Consider the following 17805-nt stretch of genomic DNA (forward strand, 5'->3'; position numbering starts at 1 on the left):
ATGACTGGATATGTAAAGCGCTTTGGGGTCCTTAGGGCGCTATATAAATACAGGCCATTTACAGGCCATTTACAGGTGTGTCACCAGGGTGCAGGGGAGGCATCCCCCCCCCCCCCCTGTCCCCTTCTGGCCACCTGTGCCTCAATTTTATTCCACAACTTAGACATCCACATTACTCACACTCTCATAACACATACATATAGGGCCTTGAGGGTGGGCACGTTAACAGCGTCCAGTGGACGGTCTGTGTACTCAAACCTACCTCTGGCGCCGGTGCCCACCTCTCAATTTTAAATCCATGTAGACACTGAGGGTTCTCGGGAGGGGCCGTGCTAACACCTGCTGCTCTCTGGCAGTAGCACCATGCTCTCCCGTGTTTTAAATGCACCTTAGCACAACACGCAGCAACACTACACATGAGCAAGAGGAGGGAGGTTTGGGGTCTTCACACACCCCTGTTCTCTCTGCTGGCCATTGGGGCGGGGGGCTGGAAGGAGGTGTTGGTCGTCCGATTGGGATCTGGGATGCGGGGCCTCTCTGCTGCTGGGGAGCCTGGGGCGGTCTGCTTGCCTCCACCCCGGGGAAAAGGGTAACATCTCCTGGGTCTAGGTGCTGTTTCCCCCTCTGGGGGTGAGGGTACCTGGACCCGGGGTATAGAGTATGTTTGGGGAGTGTGATTGTGTGTACAGTGTCCATTTATGTCTATCCCTACGTTGGGTGAGTGCTGAGTATTTGTACATGTGTGCATGAGGGTGGGAATGCATGTTTGTGTCTGTGTGTGCCTGTTTGTCTGTGTCTATATGTCAGATCGGGTATTAGACTCCACCTCTCTTGGAACTCCCAGGCCCTCCAAAGGCCTGTCTCCCCTCACCACACTCCCTGTCGGTGACTGATGCGCTCAGGGGTCGGTGCGTTGGTGGTTCTTGGTGTCCGGGGCTGGGCGCTCAGGTATGTACCAGCTCACTCCCGGTGGCTACTGGACGGGGCCTGGCGCCTGTTGCTCAGTCAGGCCTCTTCCGGAGTGTAGGGGGCCCTCGAGGCTCCGGCCTCTGGGCATGCGGCTCGGTTCACTCTGGCACAGCTGGCTGCTGGCAGAGCCCGCGGGCACGCCAGTGCAGCCCCCTCTAGCTTCTGCTCCGTGGCTACTGGGTGACCCCTTTTGAATCTTTTGAATACAAGCGCGCTGATCCACACAGGTGTGCACACGGGTGTTCACTGTTCATAGACATAAACTACACCTTTCTTGGCTGCTATTTCCAAGCACATTGTGCGCTGTCGGTCCTGCGTGCTACACAACAAGATTCATTATTTAGTATTTACTGCTGTTTACACTTTAGATTTAGATTATCTTCATTTCTAATGAACAAACTTCTGTTAGGACATTTAAGATTAATTGTTCAATAGCCTTAATTCATAAGCTATTAAATTCATTGGTACAACCGATGTTTAGATGCAGAAAAAAAATCAGTTTAGTTTTAATTCATTGACTTGTTCAATTCTTTAAATCCAAATAAATGTAAAATACATGACTGAAACTTGAAGTGCAGGGTACAGAGCTGGAGACATAAACTGCACCTACTACATGGATGCAGCTATAAAGACATTCCCTGTTACAGTGGGGCAAAAAAGTATTTAGTCAGCCACCGATTGTGCAAGTTCCCCCACCTAAAATGATGACAGAGGTCAGTAATTTGCACCAGAGGTACACTTCAACTGTGAGAGACAGAATGTGAAAAAAAAATCCATGAATCCACATGGTAGGATTTGTAAAGAATTTATTGGTAAATCAGGGTGGAAAATAAGTATTTGGTCAATAACAAAAATACAACTCAATACTTTGTAACATAACCTTTGTTGGCAATAACAGAGGTCAAACGTTTACTATAGGTCTTTACCAGGTTTGCACACACAGTAGCTGGTATTTTGGCCCATTCCTCCATGCAGATCTTCTCGAGAGCAGTGATGTTTTGGGGCTGTCGCCGAGCAACACGGACTTTCAACTCCCGCCACAGATTTTCTATGGGGTTGAGGTCTGGAGACTGGCTAGGCCACTCCAGGACTTTCAAATGCTTCTTACGGAGCCACTCCTTTGTTGCCCGGGCGGTGTGTTTTGGATCATTGTCATGTTGGAAGACCCAGCCTCGTTTCATCTTCAAAGTTCTCACTGATGGAAGGAGGTTTTGGCTCAAAATCTCACGATACATGGCCCCATTCATTCTGTCCTCAACACGGATCAGTCGTCCTGTCCCCTTGGCAGAAAAACAGCCCCATAGCATGATGTTTCCACCCCCATGCTTCACAGTAGGTATGGTGTTCTTGGGATGCAACTCAGTATTCTTCTTCCTCCAAACACGACGAGTTGAGTTTATACCAAAAAGTTCTACTTTGGTTTCATCTGACCACATGACATTCTCCCAATCCTCTGCTGTATCATCCATGTGCTCTCTGGCAAACTTCAGACGGGCCTGGACATGCACTGGCTTCAGCAGCGGAACACGTCTGGCACTGCGGGATTTGATTCCCTGCCGTTGTAGTGTGTTACTGATGGTGACCTTTGTTACTGTGGTCCCAGCTCTCTGCAGGTCATTCACCAGGTCCCCCCGTGTGGTTCTGGGATCTTTGCTCACCGTTCTCATGATCATTTTGACCCCACGGGATGAGATCTTGCGTGGAGCCCCAGATCGAGGGAGATTATCAGTGGTCTTGTATGTCTTCCATTTTCTGATGATTGCTCCCACAGTTGATTTTTTCACACCAAGCTGCTTGCCTATTGTAGATTCACTCTTCCCAGTCTGGTGCAGGTCTACAATACTTTTCCTGGTGTCCTTCGAAAGCTCTTTGGTCTTGGCCATGGCGGAGTTTGGAGTCTGACTGTTTGAGGCTGTGGACAGGTGTCTTTTATACAGATGATGAGTTCAAACAGGTGCCATTCATACAGGTAACGAGTGGGGGACAGAAAAGCTTCTTACAGAAGACGTTACAGGTCTGTGAGAGCCAGAGATTTTCCATGTTTGAGGTGACCAAATACTTATTTTCCACCCTGATTTACGAATAAATTCTTTACAAATCCTACCATGTGAATTCATGGATTTTTTTTTTCACATTCTGTCTCTCACAGTTGAAGTATACCTCTGGTGCAAATTACTGACCTCTGTCATCATTTTAAGTGGGGGAACTTGCACAATCGGTGGCTGACTAAATACTTTTTTGCCCCACTGTAGCTAGATTAACATGATGGTGTTGTGTTTAGTATGTTGCTCTGTTTCTTTTGCTTGTTTTCTCTTCTTTTTCTCTCAACAGGTGATTCAGGAGATTTTTTTCCTCTTCTTTCTCTTTTTAAGTGCCCTTTCTCACTGTCCCTCTCCCCTTCTGTTTTTCTTTTCCTTCATCTTTCTTTCTCCCTTTCCTATCCCTCAGTCATGTCTGTCCCGTCTGTAACAACTGAAAATAAAATAAAATAAATAATAACAACAAAGGCCGATCAAATGGACCAATACGGCAAGGCCGTGATGATCCATTTGGCGAAGTAAATCCATTGGGTATCCTTGTTGGTCCACAGACAACAATTCTGACGGCTAAAGAACCAAATGGGACAGGCAAAAAAAACTGTCCATGACAACTCACCTGCCTCCTTATGTTTAACAGAAATACAGCTATGTTGTTTGGAAAACTCTCAAGAAAATTTACATTATATATTTTGTGATAACCATCATTTCCTACTGCGACTTCCCATGTGACTATTAGCTTTATAATCTCCTAATTGCCCTCTATTGTATTTTTAACTTGTGGTGGCAGCATGAAGACAGCAACTCAGCAGGAGTGTATACACTGTATGTGGCTTTTGTTGTGGATTTATTAAACACCTGCATCTCTTAACACAGCCACAGGCATTATACCTTGAATGCAGTGAATTACAGGCTTTAGTCGATCCACCTGAATAAGTCCCATTACAGAGAAGTCATCCAACGAATAATGTTTATTGGAGAGTAAACAAAGCACAGAGTGCAAAGCATTAGGGGGCTCCAAAGAAGTAATTTTGTTATTTTCCCACTGAAAAAACTGAGCAATAGGAAATGTTCAAGACAAATTGAACTTTAGATTGAAAGAACCATGTAGTCAGAAAAGAAAACCCTAGTAAGGATTAGGTTAGATTTTTAAATGATGATTTGATTTATTAAGTGATAAAACAAAACTTTCCATACCTACCTTGCCCTATGTGAAACAATATTTCTTCATCTTGTTAAATCATGAATTAACTATGAGATGGTGGCCACGTGGAGGGAGCAGGTGGCGACACCGACAGCAGGAAGAACTGCAGGACTGGATCAAGCGCCGCATGCAGATGATTAAGAGGCTGTGGACGTACATCTTTGTTTGACCCTTGCACTAACAGTGTCCACATCAAAGAATAGTTTGACACTCCAGTGCATCAGCTTCAGTTTCCAGGTGCTAACACATTGGAAAACCTGTTTGATTGGAAAGACAGCCTTGGTAAAGGGGTCTTCCAGTAAACACCACATAACAACAAGCCTGCTATGTTTGTGGAAGACAAAGTCTTTCTGGAAATAATGGACAAGGAGGCTTTCACGAATTACTCACATAGTTGGGTGGCACCACTACCCTTCAAGCAACCAAGGCACAAACTCACCAACAATTGAAACTCACCCTGGTTCAAGGACAATGACCCCACCGAAAAAATTGCAGAGTATAGGATGAATGTACATTTATTCCCCAATAGCCCCTCTCCCGCTGTTGCCATATACGGCTTGAGAAGGGCAGCTCTGCAAGGAGAGGAAGAACATAGCACAGAGGCAAAACAATTCGTTCTAAAGAACTTTTACATTGATGATGGTCTTGCCTCATTCCCCGCCGGTGATGATGCCACCCGACTCCTGAAAGAAAACAAAGAAACGTTAGTTGACTCAAACATACGGCTACATAAGATGGTGCTGTGCCAAACATGGCGTTGTGCAGAAGAGACCAAAGTAGAGAATACTTTGCTGTCTTCTGTCCAAAAAACATTGTTTCAGAACATTGTTTCTTCTCATTTGTTCAGCTGCAACTTTGCAAACCCGAGCCATGATATCATGTTCATGCTCTTTTCAGAGTGAAGCTCTCTCTCTATTTTTCTACGAATAAGTCATACTCAGTCTTTTTCTGATCGTACTGTCATGGATTTTAACATTTAACATGCTTGGTGAGGCCTGTGGAGTTTGAGATGTAGGTCTGACCTTTGGTTGAAATTACTCTTGGATCCACACTTAAGGATATTGTGATATTGTGTTTACACACAGCATATCATAATGCTCTGACAAATCGACAAAACTTCCGCTGTTATGGAGGTGGTCACACCTGCTGAAAATAAACTAATTGAGTGCGTTTGATTAGCAGCACCTGGCTGCTACTTACCCTTTTAATTCCCCTGGCAGAAGATGTACCTGGTTTTTGTACATCCTGTTAAAACTTTTAAAAAGGGTAAAAATTCAAAAACGACACAAACTGATGTTAAATTAATGCACTGAATTTGTACTATTTACTACAGCTTGTCCTATAGTTGTGATTTAATATTCTTACTTTAGAGGTGCTCCTGAATGTGCTCTTAAAGACAAGAAACCACATTAAAGAATGTGTTTAATTTTGGCCAAGAACGCATTAAAACTACTTTAACAAGAGTAAAGTGTCATTTTCTGCTTCCAGACTTAACAGTAACCTTTCTGTAACAGCAAAGAAAATACCTTATTCAGAACCTGATGGAAAGCTAAAGCACTTTGTGAAATATACAATGAAATATAATAGGATGATATTATCACCAGAAGCCAGCAGAAAAATGATTTAAGGGTGTGATGTATAAAGTAAATGCAGAAATGGATACATCGTTGGCATTTTCAGTTCTACTGGGTTACCTACTGCAACCACCGCTCTTATTCTGATCAGCCCTGTGCTGACTGTCAGCTCAGGGACTGATTTATTGCACACATCAAGAAGAGTACATGCTTCCTCCTCTGTGAGAGATAGCTAGCACACTAGTACTGACAATGAGGATAGAGCCAGGCAGCAGTGGTTTTGGGTCTGTGCCGCTTTTCCAAGCTTTGATAGTTCTAATAATAAGAATGCATAAAAACCAAATGAACAATGCTCAATCAGTACCTTTACTTAAATCAGATACCCGAGCAGGTGACTAAGCATCACGCCAATATCAATCCCTGATGAGAGTGAAAGAAGCCAACATTCAGATACTGATGGACCTATTACTATTTTGAGTGGGCTGTGGTTATCTTTGGAATAACAAGACAAAGTGTTTGACACATAGTCTTCCTTTTTTCTATTTGTTAGGGAGGAATATGACATCTGGCAGTTTCCTCCTTAAAGCTTTGTCTGCTCAGTGCTATTTTGATAAGAGACCCTTGTTTTGATTCATTTTTAATCACTGCTAGTGTTTACAAAACTGCAAAGTGCCATTTTGCTGAAATGTGTTTGAATCGCTTTTAAGTGTTACATTTATTTCTCCTCTCTCATTATGTGGGTCTGCAAGCAGCAAAACATGTATTTAACTCTGCTGACAGTAAAGAAATTTTTTAAAGTGTCAATTTTATTCCCAGCAAAAGCATCAGTATTGGTATAAACACATATTCTAGCTCAGGTAATAGCATCTGTCGGTATTTTATTAAAAGAAAAAAGAATGCCAGTAATCTGCATGCATTTACTTTTGATTTTGTATACATCTGAAGATAAAATATAAAATTGCTCCCTTACACAACATGAAAAACCAACATGGTTGATACCCACAACCAGATAAATACCATGACCTTTTTAACCCCTGGGTTAAAATCTGTTTATTGGACCCCTGCTGACTGCTATAATATATGTCAGCTTCATTATTTCCCCAGGAACTGTGAAAGTGAAATGATTAGTTGATTAATCAGTGTAAAGATCAAATGTTGCCATTTATTTTCCTACTAGCAGTATTTAAAGAAAAAAAGTGCTCGTGTCGGCTTTTGGGCAAAGTTAGTGACAAAATATTTGTGAAAATGATAGCTGGTGTCAGGCACACAAGACTTTTGTGGTTACATAGCAGTTCCCTGAAATAGAAAAAGGGAAGCAATTTGATCAAATCTGCTTTAAAACAAATGTCAGTAAGGCCAGTGTGAATTCAAACTACCTGTCAGTATTTTACCTCCGTGGTACAGATTTCTAATATTTTTTGTTTTGACCTTTTTCAGCTTTTATTTGACAGATACAGTGTCTAAAGGACAGGAAAGCAGGGGCAGAGCGAGAGAAGAGCTGCAGGTCGGACTCAAACGTGCGCCGGCCGCTCTCAGCCGTATGGTATGTGGTCGCCCTTTCAATGCACTGAGCTAAACCAGCAACCCATTCTAATACATTTCTGGCTTTCAGTCCTATGTCAAACCCTTCTTGATTTCTTTGATTTTGTTCTAGACTTGTTTAGATATACGTTCATTTGTATGTCAAAGTAAAATTATATAGTTGGGTTCAGAAGATTGTGGAAATTGGCACATTTTATATATAATTTTGATCCTGTATACCACAACATTAGATCTGAAATGACATGAATTAAGATGCAATTAAATTATTTCACTGCAGTAATCACTGTGTGTGAAAACAGTTCACCATGCCATCCACATTCAGGTTAAAGCTTCATCATGCAAGAAGTCAGATACAAACATGGTCCAGAAATAGTGATTTTTCAATATTTCCATACCTGAATTTTTGTTCAAAGACTATTAAATTCATGTATTTATACCCATGTACTCCCATTAAATATTTATTCTAATTAAAATATTTAATCTACCAGAAGCAGGAAGTTTTTTTTATTTTTTGTGATGTAGCCAATAATGACAGAACAACTTAAATTTCTGGTGCCACAGAATTCCACATATGTCATTAACATATGTAATAACCTGCTCTAAGTTATTACAACCTGTGGCTTCAAAAGACAGCTACTCTTCAGAGACCAAGTAAATATGAAGAGAGTGATGAATAACTTTTCAGCTGTTTCCAGCTGCAAAGAAAGTTTAAAAAAATTCCCTTATGATGACTAATGTCAGAGTAACATGCTATGGGGTATGGCCCTGCGACAGACTGGCGACCTGTCCAGGGTGTACCCCGCCTTTCGCCCTATGACAGCTGGGATAGGCTCCAGCGCCCCCCGCGACCCTGAAAAGGATAAGCGGAAGCGAATGGATGGATGGATGCTATGGGGTATTCCATGGCATTGCAGGAATACCAGACACCCCTGGAGCAATAGACTGAATCCATCTACTAACTCCATTCAGTAAATGCATCATAAAAATTATCAGTGTATTAATGTTCTGGTAATATTTGATTCTGACTCCCACATGCTCGACATTGTAGCACATTATATATATATTTTTCATTTTAAAACATTTTCAACTTTTTTTTTGTCATTTTGGGATATTGTGTGCAGAATTCTGAAGTGAAAATGAATGAATTAATCCAAAATGTATTGAATCCATTTTGGATTAAAGGCATAATGTAACTGTGACTGAAGGTAAGATATAGTATAGTATAGAGTAAATTGGATAAATGTTTTATGTAATCTAGTTTTTAAACAGCGGCTCCCACTCTGACGTTACAATTCCTCACTTTTTAGATTCCAGGTTTGCTTTCACGTTGTGCAACCATCGACCCATGCACACCAGTATTTCCTCCAATGGCTCCAGTCACATGTTACTGCTTCATAGACTTTAAAATGAGATGATTTCATACGAATAAAACATGTTACGATTAGAAACCTTACATGGACCAAAAATTCACAAATTCTCCTCTACGGTACTGGCAATAAAGTCGTTTTTTAACCATCAGTCAAGAGTTTATGACGTTTGTAAGTGAAACTAGCACAAAATAATAAAGGCCTGAATAAAGACCAATATTTATGAAATTTAAAATATACCATCTAACCACAATATCAACATAACGTTGTGTTCTGTATGCTGTCAACATAGATGGCAGAGAAGTTTTCTTACTGCTGCACTGCATCCCAGACATTCTAGTTTCACCTGAGCTCTCTCTACACATCAGCTTTTGTATTTTTGCTTTGGGGACCAAATTGAATAGAAAAAGCGATGATACATATTATGTTTTGGTGCATAGTCTAAAGCTTTCCTGTCGATCATTTTGACAAACCACCACAGATGTCAGATGCCAGATAGCATATCTGTGGTCACATTGCTGGCTCCAACTCGCTGCTCATCCTATCAGAGACAGACGATGAAAAGTGCTGATATGGTTCTGGAAACAGAAAAATAAAACTCACTGGTTGGTGGCCACTGATGGATCTGAGTATTGAGCATCCAGACAGGCTGTCGAAATTCCCTGCATTCAGCTGAGGATAGCTTTGTTTGCCAGACAAAGAGGCACAGAATGCATGCATTTTCAGTGGGCATTGTATTGTCCACACCATCATATATCTAAAGACATCCGATAGTTGTAGAAAAATCAATATCCCAGTCTGGTTTGCTGCACTACTGTGGATCCTTTTCAACTATTACAACATTTACATGGATACGTGTTGGGACATGCAATGCATGTGTGTCCAGCTGAAAAGAAATGCAGCATCTTCTTGGCAGCAGATGAAGAAATTCTCATTTATTCTTGCTTCAGCTGTGGGAAAGAAGCTTTTTAAATTCCTGTTCCAAGAAAAAAAATAGAAGACTGAAATGCCGTGCCTCTCATGTAATCAAAGGGTTACATTCAGATATTGCGCAAGGACAAAACTCAGATGTTGCAAGGCCCAATCATTCTAAATAAAACACCCCAAACAGCAGGGGAGCTTGAAAGTAAGCTTTTCTCAACCTTCAGTCTACTTATCGTTCAACCTGAATAACAAGGGAGAGGGAGAGAGCGTGCTGCATATTAACAGCTGCCCGTGTCTGTTTCTACATACTGGGATTTTTTGTGCGTATTAACAAATCCCATGTGAGACACCTAACACAGGGTCATCAACAAACAGTAACACAAAACGCCTAGGTGCATCAACAAAATGTCAAAATTCTGACAAAAAGACAGACTCTCATCATCTGTCAGCAGTTTTGTTAAAAGCTGCACCTCCTACACCTGAGTGCAAACAAGTCTGAGAGTCCAAACTCTGCCAAACCCTGACCATATGACCCATGAAGGAAAAATGCTCGTTTTGTGTTATAATAAATACAATAGGAAATTTATTTTGACTAACTGTCCATCACAAATCATTAGTTGCAGCAGTGAAAACACTCAGCTAAATTGTTATAACAGGGCTTCACTATATAACAGGGAATGTCTTTATAGCTGCATCCATGTAGTAGGTGCAGTTTATGTCTCCAGCTCTGTACCCTGCACTTCAAGTTCCAGTCATGTATTTTACATTTATTTGGATTTAAAGAATTGAACAAGTCAATGAATTAAAACTAAACTGATTTTGTTCTGCATCTAAACATCGGTTGTACCAATGAATTTAATAGCTTATGAATTAAGGCTGTTGAACAATTAATCTTAAATGTCCTAACAGAAGTTTGTTCATTAGAAATGAAGATAATCTAAGGGCAGATTAACATGTGGAATCGGACTAACTCTGTTAAGATCACTGTATTACACATCAGGCAGGAAAGCCTGCTCATTGAAGCTAAAATGTATTTTTTTTAAACATAACAGCATTTTTACCTTAGGGATTTTTGTGTTCTGTACACATGCAGTTACACAATGAACAGTAATATTGTTGCAAAATATCCCAGTTCATATAAATTTATGAACAGTAGCAGGCAGATTTTTGTGTATTTGGCCTTGTAGGAGCATTTATACTTTGCACAAGGTTTAAGAAGTTGCACAGGTCTTTAAAACAATCTGAGGTCCCTTAAAGTGAGTCCCAATGTAAATGCAACCATAAGGATAAATTCAGATTAATTCAATTTATGTGAAATATCTGAAATAGATTTAAGAGCATCCTTGGAGGAAAACGAGGTCTGTAACCACAGCCACCACATGAATATAAGAATCCTGTGACATACTGAATTTATTGGCTTTAAGGTTTTCCTTTAATAACAGAGTTACAAAACCAGTAAGGTTACAAAACCAGTAAGGTTACAAAACCAGTAAGGATTTGACATATATGGTTAGTTCACCTCCTTAACTCACATAAAGGCGTTGCAGAGGGTCGTGAAAACTGCCCAGCGCATCGCCGGAGCACCACTTCCTGCCATAAAAGATATCTACAGGAAGCGGTGTCTGAAAAGGGCTGGGAAAATCATCAAAGACCCCAGTCACCCATCACATGGACTCTTCACCCTCCTGCCCTCTGGGAGGCGCCACAGGAGCCTCCGGACTAAGACCACCAGGTACCGGAACAGCTTCTTCCCCACAGCTGTCAGACTCCTGAACTCTGCCTCCTGACATCTGACCCACGTTAAACTCATGGACTGAACATACACACCCCCACAATGGACAACTGTACCCTCAAACACAATAATAACATGGAGTGAACCACCACTCACAACCACTAGCACTTTATATAGCCTCTGTAGAAACTATCTACACCCTCACTTATCTTAACTGCACTACTGTATAGCTCTGTGTAAATAATCATTCTGTACATTCAATAATCTTTAATCCTACAACTGTTTACAACTTGCATAGTTCCCATTTCTGTATAGCTGTATATCTCAGATTTCTGTAAAGTTATTTATTTCATATTCTGTATAGTTTTTCATATTTATATCCTGTTCATAGCTTGTACTCACTACAGCCTGTACATACTTAGTTATAGAATATTCACAACATACTTCATACCGTGTACATTATAACATACCATAATAGACCCATTTCTGTAATATACTTACATATCTATACTATTGCTAATATATATTGTAATATACCTATATCACTAAAGCACTTCTGGATGGATGCAAACTGCATTTCGTTGCCCTGTACCTGTGCATGTGCAATGACAATAAAGTTGAATTCTATTCTAATTCTATTCTATTCTATAAACAAGCCCTTTGAAACAGTAGATGTTGGCTGAACAACCTCTGGTAGAAAAAAAATATTAACATTGTTAAACAGTTTGAATTTCTGAAGATACAAAATGTTGTTAATTTGTACTTTTTTTTAAGTCTTCAGTGGATAAAATGGGCTGATTAACTGATGTAATGTGATGATGTTGCTGTCTGAATGTAGGGTGAAATCACTCTCTCCATTATCCCTGAGTACATTTAAATATACATAAATACACAATGATGGCTTCAGTGTGTTTTGTTGGAAACAGAAGTATATAAATTTAACCTGAACAGTCACATCAGCAGACCAGGAAGAGCACTCTCTCCCTAAAAATGATTCATCCTCGTAGTTTGCTACAAGGCCATGAGAACCAGAATTGAAGAGAAACAGATGTAATCCACATCCATAGAGTGCTGCTATTGCCCTTTTAGGGGCTACATGTAAACTCCAGTGGGCAGACTCCAACAGTTTCAGAGTTCAGAGGTAATCTGCAGATTCCAAACTAAGAGGACTTGTTGTTCTTTCAGGTGCTACTCACTCAGGTTTAAATGTCATACATAGAAACATTCATTCCTAAACTTCACGTGCAGACATACAAAGAATAGAGCTGCATGGCTGCTATCTTGGAATGATCATATGTGTCTGTGTGGCTAAAGAGAAAAATATCCAGCTAAAAATTGACCAAATTAGCACAAAACTCTCACCAGTTGTTCATTGGTTAGGTGAACACTGTATGACTGTGTGCGTTGGGACACTGTGCATTTTCTGTGATTAACACAACCCACTCAGAGAATCTACAGTGATGTTTAAAGGGCTGTAATGTTTGCTATAATCAAAGACATAATTAAGAGAACAAAAAAATGGTAACCAGAGTGCAATGCTGAACCCTACGTAGCTTCGGGTTTCAGCATTGCACTTGTGTTCATGTTTTGTGAGTTGTGAGTTTCATTTCTTGTTATGCTATTATTGATTCTTTTTTTTCTTTTTTCTTTTTTACTTTTCCCCTTTATGCTAAACTCCACTGTCACCACTTTTCCTGTTCAGGCCTGCTTCTTAACCAATCAGCATTCAACATATACCATCATCTCAATCAGGCAAATTGCACACAAGCATATGTTTGTAGGTTTCATACCCAAAATTCTTCACTCTGCACAGCTATAGACCTGAATCCTGCTTTAGTCCTCATTGCATAAATGCTCCTGTCCATCTGTGCTACTCTGTTGTTTTTTTCTGTTTGGATTTGGTCACCTTTATTAGTTCTTTAAATAAAGGTCACTTTTTTTAACTCAGTATTTTTGGTCTACATTTGCATTCACCTGTAAACTGATCTCGAAATCTCCAGATCAGTTAAAACTACAAAAGGGCTCATGAGTGCCTCCTAGAATGGAGGGATTATTACAAGGTAGGCAGAAATGAAAGCTATTATAGAGCTGTTGGATAATTTCACTCGAGTGCATAGAATATTTTACAGTTAACCCACCAACTACACTTAATATTGTAATAAATTGCTTCAGGTGCTCATTTTGTTTATTTCCAATTAGGCTTTTTTTTGGGGGGGGGGGGGGGGGTCTGTTGTTCATTTATCTGAATTGCTGTTAATTTTCTTTTCATTACTGAAACACTTTGTGGACTGCCATAAACCAAAGCATTACTGATGATGGCTGAAATATCATTGCTGCTCGTTGTAAACATGTGATGGATTGATGTTATGGCTGTTTAAATATGCTTATACAGCCGATGTGTAATGGTGGTGGTGATGCTAGGAGCATTTATTACAACTGTGCTTCTTATTTGTTTTTGGTTTTTTTAATCAATGCAACTGAACTGACTAAGATGGTGGATTAGTCAGTTACTTTCTTTTTTGTTCACTAAGGATAAGCAAATGGCACTAATGTGTAAACAGTATTTATAATTTGCATCAAGAATTTATTAGTTCACTTTTTCTCAATTCTTTACACATTCAGCAAAGGAGCAGCCAGTGTGGACAAAACTGTAGATCTGATGAGGCACAGGTGTTTCCTCCTCCGAGGCCGTGAACCCATAATGAGTTCCACCCAGGTGAGAGAGAGAGAGAGCGAACCAGAGAGATAGAAAGAAACAGCTGATCAGCGACCAGCTGAACCTCCAGGCCGTGGCACCTAAGACCCGAACTCTTCCACAGCATGCATTTTTAATTTCTCTTTGCTATTTGGGCTGATTGGGACCTGATGAACGTAAAAACAAAGAATGATCTTTTTACCCGCTGTAGTTTCTAAGAAATGGATACCAGATCCTTGTAGAGTAAAATTTAGTATTGTGGTCTAGACAACCCAAAATGTGATGTCCACACATGTGGATGCCAGGTCCAAGGAGGTTAAAGATAAACTGCACACCATGCTGAGACATGCTAAGTTTTCTGCTAATAGTTCTTTGGCAGTGACTTTGTTGACAAACCATTTCATGTCTTTCAAACTTTTTATCTTTGGAATTTTGTCACATTCTGCTAAAGAAATGAGAACAAACTGCATATTTTTGTGTTGAATTTAAATTTGGTTCATCCACTGAGTTAGGTGCCTTTTAAATGATAAACGATTCATTTTTAAAAAATCATCTATTACAATCCTGGTCAGATACAAGGACAGATACATCTGTGAAGACGATGATTACATGCACTAGTTTATTATAAAGAAGAGTGCAACTTTTTTTTGCCGGAAAGTGGAAGAACATCAGCGAATGAGCTACACCACGCAGGTCAACAGCAAATTCAGCAATTCATATCTTGATGTTGGTACAACTACAACCATGACTAGTCTTTGAGAAAAGACTGCCTGCAGTTAGTCAGTGTTGAAATGTTTTCTGGGATACAGCCGGACTTACATCTCACCCTACAATTAAATTTTTTCTGGTAAATCCACAGCTTTGTATTCAGAATTTGGGAGAGAGACTTTTTTTCCCACAATCAATTGTTAATTTTCAACAAATACCTAATCTTTATTTATTGTTTTCTCAACAATCAGATTTAGAATATTCACTGACAAAATAGTCATTAACCTTGAAACCTCAATCCTTCACAAATTTTCCCGAGGGGTCAGTTTGTTTTTCATCAAAACTAGATGAAGCAGCTGATGGAGTAGATACAATACCCTAACTACCTGCTTGAAGTCATAAGAATTAATAAGAGGCTGTAAAATCATATCTTCATCATCCATCACTGACACGAAACCATCTCCTCTCTGCAGTGAAGGAAGGAAACGGTCCACTGAGGTTTTTTTTTTTTTTTTTTTTTTTTTTTTTTTGCTTTTTTCTTCTTCTTCTTTCTGTTCTTTTTCTCTTCTTGTTTTCCTGTCCAGGGTGTACCTCCTCTGGCCCAGTGACAGTTTGTATTGATGGATGGCTTCAAATATAATTAAGAATATTACATAGTTTGAATGATTCATTAGAGAAAACAATGCAATCACTCTTTTCTCAGGGTGACTCCTCCACTGAGGTTTTTGTAAAAAGGCCATCTCTCCGTCTTAAAGCAGAAAGAAGGATAGCATCTCTCCACAGCTGAATTAAATCGCAAGCTGTGAGCTTGACAAGAATAACACACACTCCCATGTGTGTTTTCCAATTTGCCACCCAACACAGGTTCCTCCTTATCGACGTCTGAGGAGGAGAATATGAGGCTCACGCTTCAGCCACTTCAGTCTGTATTTCTTTCAGGGGTCACATGGGTTCTGGCGTTACAGCCACTCCTGTCACTGTTACTGTAGCAACCTTTGCCACGATGGCCTTCTATGAAATGAAGCTAAAGATTCACCGTGAGCCAGAGATCAAGAAAATATTCTCTTCGTGAGCATACACTGTGACCATGGAGCTCCGATACAAGACTGAACTTATTTCATCATCAGACAGCAAAGAATACCACGGGTGTCTAAATATAACTTGTGAAAAAGAGGAGGGAAAAAAATCTCTCTTTTTCTACAATGCACTCTGTCTCCACTCTCCTCCATGCTTTGAAGATTTCTACAAGCGAATGATCACAGGATCTTTTTTGGTGAATTATGCACATTATCATTCCACGCTTTCTCATCAGAGCTGTGGTGCAATGCATCAAAGTGGCTGGCAGGTGATGGCAGAGAGGATTTGGCTTGCTGTACTGTGTTTGTGAGTCCTGCAAATCCAAGAATTTTAATTTGTTTGTATGTTTTGACTTAGTGTGATTTTTGTGCATTACTGGCCATGCACAGAACGAGCAAAGGTTGTCAAAAGTCACTTACCCTGTCACTGGTGAATGTATGTGTCCTGACCCCAGCAAACCACTAGAGGGCAATCAGTGTGTGAAACAACCACTCAGCAGTTCCAGCATGTGAGTATCAGAGGTAATGACAAGCTTCACATGTTTGTTTGTTTTGTTTTCTTCTATATTATATCCCAAAAGTGCAGAAACAAGACAATTAAGGTTGCAGTTTAAGATCTATATTATGCGCTACGGTGTGGTTTCAGCACCAATATGAGATGAAGGTTGCATCTGCTTATGTTGCTGCAATATAGCGAAAAACAAGATAAATGGCTTTATTAACTCATAGGCTGTGATGCACCGTGATGTAAGGTGTAGTAAATCTAAAAGATGTGCACACTGCAGCAGCCTGCACACATCGGAGGCAATACTGTTCTCCTATTGAGGAGAGGGGGGTTTCGCTTACCCTGGATCATAAACCATTAATTATTGCATTTATTTGACATTTATATGACAGGATTAATTTTAAAATGAGTACTGGTTTAATTTATTTGTTTGATTAGCAAGCTTTTTTTTTTTATTGTAGGAAGAAACTTTATTTGATTCACTGTTAAAAATAATAATTATCTTACACTGGGGCTCGGTGTCTGAAACATTTCCTAGTTCCCCTCCAACTGTCTTTTGATTGAGTGCCCATGCAGAGTGGAGGTTTGAACAGCAGTTGGGTGGAGCATCTGCACTCACAACCAAAGCACCGTGCCTTAGACGACCATATTAGGGACATCCTGTCTCTAGTGTATTAAAAAAATGTTTTGAGAAGGTTGAAGCTCGAGTTTTTGGATCAGAGATTACTTCACATACACCATCTGAAACTATAGTCATGTCTAATATGAGCAAATAAAGTAAAGGCAGAATAACCACTTTAACTCCAGGTGATGTAAAAATATAAATGTACTCTTTTGGTCATTTCTCACATACAGTGCAACAAGTAAAACTGAAAAAAAAAACTTTTACAATTAAAAACAATAATTTTTTAATTTTTCAGATTTCATTACTCTTTACAACTGCACTCAGCTGACCTTTTTTGCTATTACTGCTTGACCTTCTGATTGCATTTTCAATACATCCCTTAGGCCATAAAGTGCAATACTGATAAACTGGCTGCCGGCGGAGCTCACGGGCGCGTCACTGCAACCCCCCCTGGCTTCTGCTCCGCGGCTGCTGAGTGAGCTCTCATCTGGGACTCTCCTCAGCTCTTTCTGGGACAGTGGCACGGCTGCCCCTCTGTTAGTCTTCCTTGGTCTCTTGTCTTCTGAGGGCCTCTGGATGTCTGGAGTTTTGATCTCCTCCATACCTAGCAGATCATTACATGAAGGAACCTTTTAAAAACAAGCGCGTCCATGCTCACAGGTGTACACACGGGTGATCACACCCACAAACTACACCCTTTTTGGCTCCTACCTCAAAGCACACTGTGCGCTGTCGATCTTACGTGCTGCACAATAATGTTTAATATTTAGTATTTACAGTTATATTCCCATATATCATCGTGATGTTGTTTATTCTATTACTCTCGTTTTCTTCTGCTGGTTTTCATT

Source organism: Rhamphochromis sp. 'chilingali', assembly GCF_963969265.1.
Source record: "Rhamphochromis sp. 'chilingali' genome assembly, chromosome: 9".
Taxonomy (NCBI): Eukaryota; Metazoa; Chordata; class Actinopteri; order Cichliformes; family Cichlidae; genus Rhamphochromis; species Rhamphochromis sp. 'chilingali'.